At 40.9% G+C, this 7,322-nt stretch overlaps 3 non-coding genes across 3 annotated transcripts; all 3 read right to left on the bottom strand.

The window, feature by feature from the left end:
• Window positions 1-3,538: 3,538 nt before the first annotated feature.
• trnaf-gaa (transfer RNA phenylalanine (anticodon GAA)) lies at window positions 3,539-3,611 on the bottom strand. The gene has a single exon. It is a non-coding gene; the product is annotated as a tRNA-Phe (tRNA).
• Window positions 3,612-4,157: 546 nt separating this feature from the next.
• trnaf-gaa (transfer RNA phenylalanine (anticodon GAA)) lies at window positions 4,158-4,230 on the bottom strand. The gene has a single exon. It is a non-coding gene; the product is annotated as a tRNA-Phe (tRNA).
• Window positions 4,231-6,571: 2,341 nt separating this feature from the next.
• On the bottom strand, window positions 6,572-6,644 carry trnaf-gaa (transfer RNA phenylalanine (anticodon GAA)). Its single transcript has one exon. It is a non-coding gene; the product is annotated as a tRNA-Phe (tRNA).
• Window positions 6,645-7,322: the final 678 nt, after the last annotated feature.

Genomic DNA, 7,322 nt, shown 5'->3' with positions numbered 1-7,322 from the left:
TGTGTTTGTGTACAAATAAACTTTAGTAATTCTATTTGTATACGGTATGAGTGTGAGAATATGCACACACAGAATTTGAAGGTGGACTTCACCATGGTACACACTGTGCACCACTATGTGTGTATGTGGTAGAGATGTGCTCATATACACACACACAGTGAAGTCTTGTGTGTTGTAAAATGTATATTTAATTCCCTGCATTGATTTCTGGCAGTAACCTAAATTAGACACACACACACACACACACATACACTTACCCTGTAATGAGTGATGTAACTGAGATGGTGCAGTGCTCACATTTTATCTCAAAAGGTTTGAAACAACGAGGTCAGGGCCAACACACACACACACACACACACACACATACACACATATACACACACCAAGTAAAGCTGAGTGGATGGTGCCAGTTATTTTTACTCCCAGAGTGCAGGAATAAAAGCCGTGTGTTGTCTTATACATGTGAAACGTGAGCAGCAGCAGCAGCAGCAGAGCAGAAACTCATATGAAACTAACATTTCCATCTGCTGTGTGTGTGTTTCATGTTTCACAGTAGTTTGAAGTGTGTCGACAGGAACAGAATAGAGACTTGTGTAGTTATCTGAGTGTCCTCATCAGCTCTGAGGAGGAAACTAAACCTGCAACAAGTTTGGTTTCTTGTGTAGTTGTTGGAGGGATGTTCTCATCTACTGCAGCGTATGAAGAAACACACCTTAGCATCTATAGATGACATATAAGAGACATATGTTTTAAAGTTCTGCAGTGTTTACACTTCAGCTCTGCACTGGCACCAGTTTGAAAGGCAGGTTCAGGCTCAACACACCATATGTTGAGCTTATACTGTTCATAAATGATCCATCATTTGGCAGCTAATGAAAACCAACAGCTGCTCAAAGAAGCAGCAGAGATTCTTGTCATTAATGTGAGTAATTCATGAATAATCTGTTTTATTCAAATGATTTGTGGGTCAGAGATGGATCTCTATAGAGAGCAGCGGAAACGCACTCGGATTCATTAATGGCACAGATAATTTCCTCACTTTGAGTTTGAGTCAGATGTTCTGCATATACTATACCGTGAAAATAAAGCTGCAGCCAAGCTTTCACAGAACAATCTCAGCCTGTCTCTCAGACACATCCACATAGATCATGGAACATCAACTTTAAACCTCAACACACAATATCAAAATCACCTTTTAGGTTGTTAGAATATAATATTTGATGATATACTAGATGTAGTACTTCAAGGTCTCCTCCCACAAGGCTTTAATGATGTTGCTCACTTGGAAGTTTCCCATCATAGAAAGAAAATAATGAGTCAAATGAGTAAATGTCACTGTATAACCAGCAGCTGTTTAGCTTTGGTTAAACATGAAGCCTGGCTTCGTCCAGAGGAAATAAAGTTCACCCAGCAGCAATTAACACACTGTATGTTGTATGATCAAGTGTGAGAATGACACATTGTGGTTTTTACATTTGATGTGACTGTTTGACCACTTACTTAGTCTGCAAAAGTGATCTTGTTTGACACTAAATTCATCCAGACTTGTTGTGAAGACCTAATGTACTCACACCTAGGCAGAAAAAAGTTAGAAGAGGGTTTAAACAAGAGTGACTGCAGGCAGTTTATTTCACATCTGAATCTGGTTTTAATGTTGTCTTGATGTTCAACAATCTGCTGACAGCTGAAAGATATATTCACCAAACTGCTCTATGGCTTAATAAACTTTCGCAAATAACATAGTAAAAGTGTACACTTACCTACAAAAGTTCATAGAAAATGTTATCTTAGCAGAATACACTATAGTTTGATGAATTAGATGAATTAGGATAAAAATATAACCTTTTAAAAACTGCATATTTTATTAACATTTACATAATTGGGATGTCTCTGCACCAGATCAGTCTCTCTTCATCTCATGTCATCACAGACTCTTCTGACTTCAGCTTCATAATAGACAGTTCCAGCTGTGAGTGTCATCTGGCTGCGTCCGTGTGCAGCCCAGTATTTATTTATGACCATGTGTGCACCGTATGTGTTGGACTGCATGCATGAAACCCGCTGTAATATAAACACATCTGCATCTGTTATACTGTCAACACTCATCTGTTCAAGAGTATACTATATGTGACCATTCAGAAAAGAGAAACAGCTGGTCAAACCGGTGGTTGGTTAAGGCTTTTATTGTGAAAGTATCATTATCACACGCTTCCTCTGAAAAGCCTTCTGCCCTGAATACAAAAGAAACAGGGACAACAATTGACCTGCAAGTACCGAATATGCTGCCGTAACCTAATCGCCGCTGTTGTCTTTGTTATAGGTGCCCTCGTTGTCACGTGATGCCACCTCTGCCTGACCAATCATCGTCGAGAGCACTGCCACCGACCAGCGAGAGCACCTGAAGTGAGCAGAGGCCAGATTCACTTTCAGGAACTCATCTCCAAGAGAACAGAAGTAATTTGTGCAGCAGAGAGGGGCTATTTGTCAGACTGCTGCCTCACTCGACGGAGGTCTCAGGAGGAGCCGGGCTGTACCGAAGAGGTTTCGCAGACATTTCAGTTATGCATGATGCTGCTTGGAGGGTGGCTGCCAACACTGCACCCAGGAGGAGTGGGGGTTGGGGGTACAGAGGAGGGGAGGGTTAAGTTTCTCCATCACTTGTTTTATATGTGATTTGTATAGCTTCACCATAACAGTTTTCTCTGGTTGTCTGAGTAAAGTTTGTTGAAGTCCTTGGTTGTTTCCTGGTCATTTACGGAGGAATCTAAGCTGATTGGCTGGTAGAGGTCAGGTGGTAAATGAAGCATGGGGCCATCAGAAAAATGGTCGAAAACACACAAGGTATCATGTATTACATTGCTTAATTCCTGCTTCCCTCACTTGAGTCTTTGTTGTATCCACAAAACAACGAGTAACATATTCAACAGTGATACAGGGGAAAACCATCATGGTATTATCTTATGAAAACACTGCACAGAAACCCGGGATCAAAACAGGGACTTTCAGATCTTCAGTCCAACGCTCTCCCAACTGAGCTACTGTATATTGGCATGATATCTAGCCATGGAGGCTTTGGAGTGACAAAAATGCAAATTTTAAGGTAAGAATTTCAAAAACATAAGCCCTGGCGAGTAGATAAAGCACCACCTGGCGCTGCCTGAGTTTTATAGGCAACGTTTCTAGTTCCTGCTTTCCTCACTGGAGTCTTTGTTGTATCCACAGAACAGGGAGTATCATGTAACCAACCAAATTGTCATATGAAAACATTGGACACTAGACATATCTCTGCCGAAACCCGGGATCGGACCAGGGGCCTATTTCGGCATTAAAGGTGGCCATATGGAGGCTCTGGAGTGCCAAACATGGAAGCTTTGCAGTCAAATTTTCATAGAGCACAAGCATTGGACACTGGATAAAGTACCTGGCTCTGCCTGAGATTTGTAGGTAGTAGTTCATAAATCCTGCTTCCCTCACTGCAGCCTTTGTTGTAACAGGGAGCTATTATGGTATTATCTTGTTAAAACACTGCGCACTTCTTTGCCGAAACCCGGGATCGAACCAGGGACCTTTAGATCTTCAGTCTAACGCTCTCCCAACTGAGCTATTTCGGCATGAAAATTCACTTTATGGAAGCTCCGGAGTGCCAAACATTTAAGTGTTGCAGTAAAATTTTCATGAAGCACAAACGTTGGACACTGGATATTTAGTACCTAGCTCTGCCTGAGATTTAAAGGATAACGTTTCTAATTCATGCTTACGCCACTGGAGTCTTTGTTGTATCCACAGAACAAGGAGTAATATGTAACAGTAGGGAAGCCATCAGGATATTATCATATTAAAATATTGCACAGGGTTCTGCCAAAACCGAGGATCAAACCAGGGACCTTCAGATCTTCAGTCTAACGCTCTCCCAACTGAGCTATTTCAGCACCAAAGCAGGCCATATGGAGGCTCTGGAGTGCCAAACATGGAAAACATTCAGGTAGAATTTTCATAAAGCACATGAGTTGGAAACTGGATAAAGTCTCTGGCTCTGCCTGAGATTTAGAGGTAGCAGTTTATAATTCCTGCTATCTCACGTGAGTCTTTATTGTAACAGTGATCTATTGTCAGGGAAGCACCATGATATTATCTCATGAAAACACTACACCGTTCTCTGCCGAAACCCGGGATCGAACCAGGGACCTTTAGATCTTCAGTCTAACGCTCTCCCAACTGAGCTATTTCGGCACAAAAGGTGGAATTATGGTGGCTCTGGAGTGCCAAAATGGAAGCACTCAAATATGACAGTCAGTCTATTTACAGTATACGCTGCTGAAGTGTGTGTGTGTGTGTGTGTTATCTCTTTGGGACCCTTTTCCACCACTATAAACACAGACCTTGTCAGGACCGGTTGTCCTCATGGGGACCCGAGTCTGGTCCTAATGAGGCAGAACATCATCTCTGAGGCTCTGGTCAAGGTCAGAAACATAAATGCACAAACAACGTGTGTGTCTCGGGTGTCTTTAGCTGACTGTGCGACAGTAGAAAACAGCTGCAGACACAATCTATAATTTGTCAATTAGCACAGTTGGACATTCAGATTCCTAGTGTTCAGTACTTGTGTACCTCTGATTTCTTATTTCTTTATGATAAATTAATGAAATGAATAAACCACAGTTTGCTACTTATTACTGTAATGTAACTTTAAACATCAACTCCCTGTATTAAATACTGTAAATGATTTCTGTCTGTAATTTATAAAGGAATCTGCTGCTTTTAATGGATTGCACACTGGCTGTAATCAATAATGAAAAATAACTCAGTGGTTCTAACAGTGCCCTTAATCAATCAAGTTAATAAAGTTTTTGCAATCAATATAAAGGAATCAAGTTGCTGTAAAGGAATTTAGTTTCAGTAATCAGTATTGTAAAGAAATCTAACTTGTAAAGGAATGTACTTGCTGTAAAGGAGCTAGGGTTCTGTAAAAAAAAAAAAAAAGCTAATTGCTGTTAGGAAATCTAGAGTTTAGTTTCAGTATCCAGTGTATAGGAACGAAGGAATATCGCTGCTGTGATCATAAGTGTGAAGGAATCCAGTGCTTGTTGTTATAAAAGGAGGTGAATACCAACTCCCAGCAGATCAGAACAACAACAAAGCATCAACACTTTCCTCATAAAAACCAATTTCTTGTTCATCATTCCTTCACAAAGCTGCTGATTAGGGGGGGAAAAAGCAGACAAGCAACAATATGATCTTTTCTTTTGTTTGTGTCGCCTTTTTTTATTGTCAGTTGTTTCTCTGTCTGTCTCATTTCCCTGGTTAATGAGGAAGGTAATTTAGGCTTTTTATTGTGTGTCTGCGGCTCCAGAACAAACAGCACAGTAATTAGATTTCTGTGATTGTGTTATGAGAGAGAGAGCTGAGGGGGGACCAGGCCTTTTTCCTTTTCATTCTCCTTCCCACTGTTCCTCCATCTGTTTCTGTTTGTTCTCATTTCTGTTCTGTAAAGAAGTCTGTCGGAGGATCCGTGCGTCACTCGGGTTCTGTGTTGTCACCATAGAGATAAACGCAGATCAGTGCGTTGTGTTGACAGAACATTGTTTTTGTATATTGTTGTTGTGATGTGTCATACTGACGTCTGGAAACAAGGTTAGTGTGTTATCTCCATAACTTTGGGCTTACCTCGGGTTTTCAGATATCACAAAGCTGGTCCATAATTAGTAAATTGCCTTGGAAACCATGCTGGATCACCATGGTAACATGTGATGCTGGGCTAACTTGCCCAGGGTAACTTCATAGGGTCAGATGAGGCCTCGAAAAACAGATGAATCAGATGACTGGAAACATGGAGTCATCGCTGTTACAGCATCCTGATATGGACAAAAAGTACTGATTTTACAATGGAGGCTCAACAGAAACAGGGCTTCTACCAAGGGAAATATTCTTCTAACATGAAAAGCTGCATTTTAATTGCAGAGTTTGATTTCTGACAGTGCTGATGCTCTTACACCTTCACTGCAGCTAAGACCATCCGGGGATTTTGAAATGATAATTGGAAGCCAAAGAAAATTACCTCTAAAAAAATAATAATAATAATCTGCATGTTTTAATCAGGGCCAGCAGTCGTAGCTGATCACTCAAAAAATGTGGAGGAGAGGAGGAAACCCAACCCACAAACTGATTTAGTATTGAGAAGTTTGCCAGCGTGTCTGGATAGAAAGTACTGTAGTTTTCGTTTTTTGCATCAATTAGTACGACACCTTATTTCAAAAGGAGCTAATCAATTTGTATTGTGGTAAGTTTCTATTCCTTCTATTCAATATTTTATCAATCATGGTGTATGCAGGTGGAGTAGATAAATTGATTGTCGACAAGAAATGAATTAAAATGAATAAATGAATGTAATGTAAAAACAAATAAATAAATTGGGGCAGATGAGTTGGAAACTGGATAAAGCACCTGGCTCTGCCCGAGATTTGTAGGTAGCAGTTCTTAATTCCTGCTATATAAGTGGAATCTTTGTTGTAACAGTGATCTATTGTCAGGGAAGCACCATGGTATTGTCTCACGAAAACACTACACTGTTCTCTGCCGAAACCCGGGATCGAACCAGGGACCTTTAGATCTTCAGTCTAACGCTCTCCCAACTGAGCTATTTCGGCACAAAACCATCCATATGGAGGCTCTGGAGTGCCAAACATGGAAACATGCAGGTAAAATTTTCATAAAGGTCAAAAGTGGATAACAACTTGGATCTGCTCGAGATTTATAGATAGCATTTCTAATTCCTGTTTATCTCACTGCAGTCTTTGTATCCACAGAACTAGGAGTAACATGTAACAGCGATCTGCTGTAGGGGAACCACATTTTCCAACCAAATTGTCTTACGAAAACATTGGTCACTAGACATTTCTCTGCCGAAACCCAGGATTGATTGATCTTCAGTCTAACACTCTCCCAACTGAGCTATTTCAGCACAAATCGGTCCATGGGGAGGCTCTTGAGTGCCAAACATGGAAAGAGGCAGGTAAAAATGTCAAAAAGCGCAAGATTTGGACACTGAACAAAGTAGCTGGCTCTGCCCAAGATCTGTCGGCAGCAATTCTTAATCCCTCAGTTCAGTCTTTGTTGTAACAGTGATCTACTGTAGGGAAAGCACCATGGTATTATTTTATTAAAACACTACACTGTTCTCTGCCGAAACCTGGGATCGAACAAGGGACCTTTAGATCTTCAGTCTAACGCTCTCCCAACTTTCGGCACAAAAGCAAACCATATGGAGGCTCTGGAGTGCCAAACATGGAAACATGCTGGCAAAATTTTCATAGAGCACATGAGTT

The sequence above is a fragment of the Trachurus japonicus genome, chromosome 11, assembly GCF_045865225.1.
Source record: "Trachurus japonicus isolate A0001 chromosome 11, Traja_1.0".
Classification (NCBI taxonomy): domain Eukaryota; kingdom Metazoa; phylum Chordata; class Actinopteri; order Carangiformes; family Carangidae; genus Trachurus; species Trachurus japonicus.
This window is presented reverse-complemented; position numbering and strand designations above follow the sequence as displayed.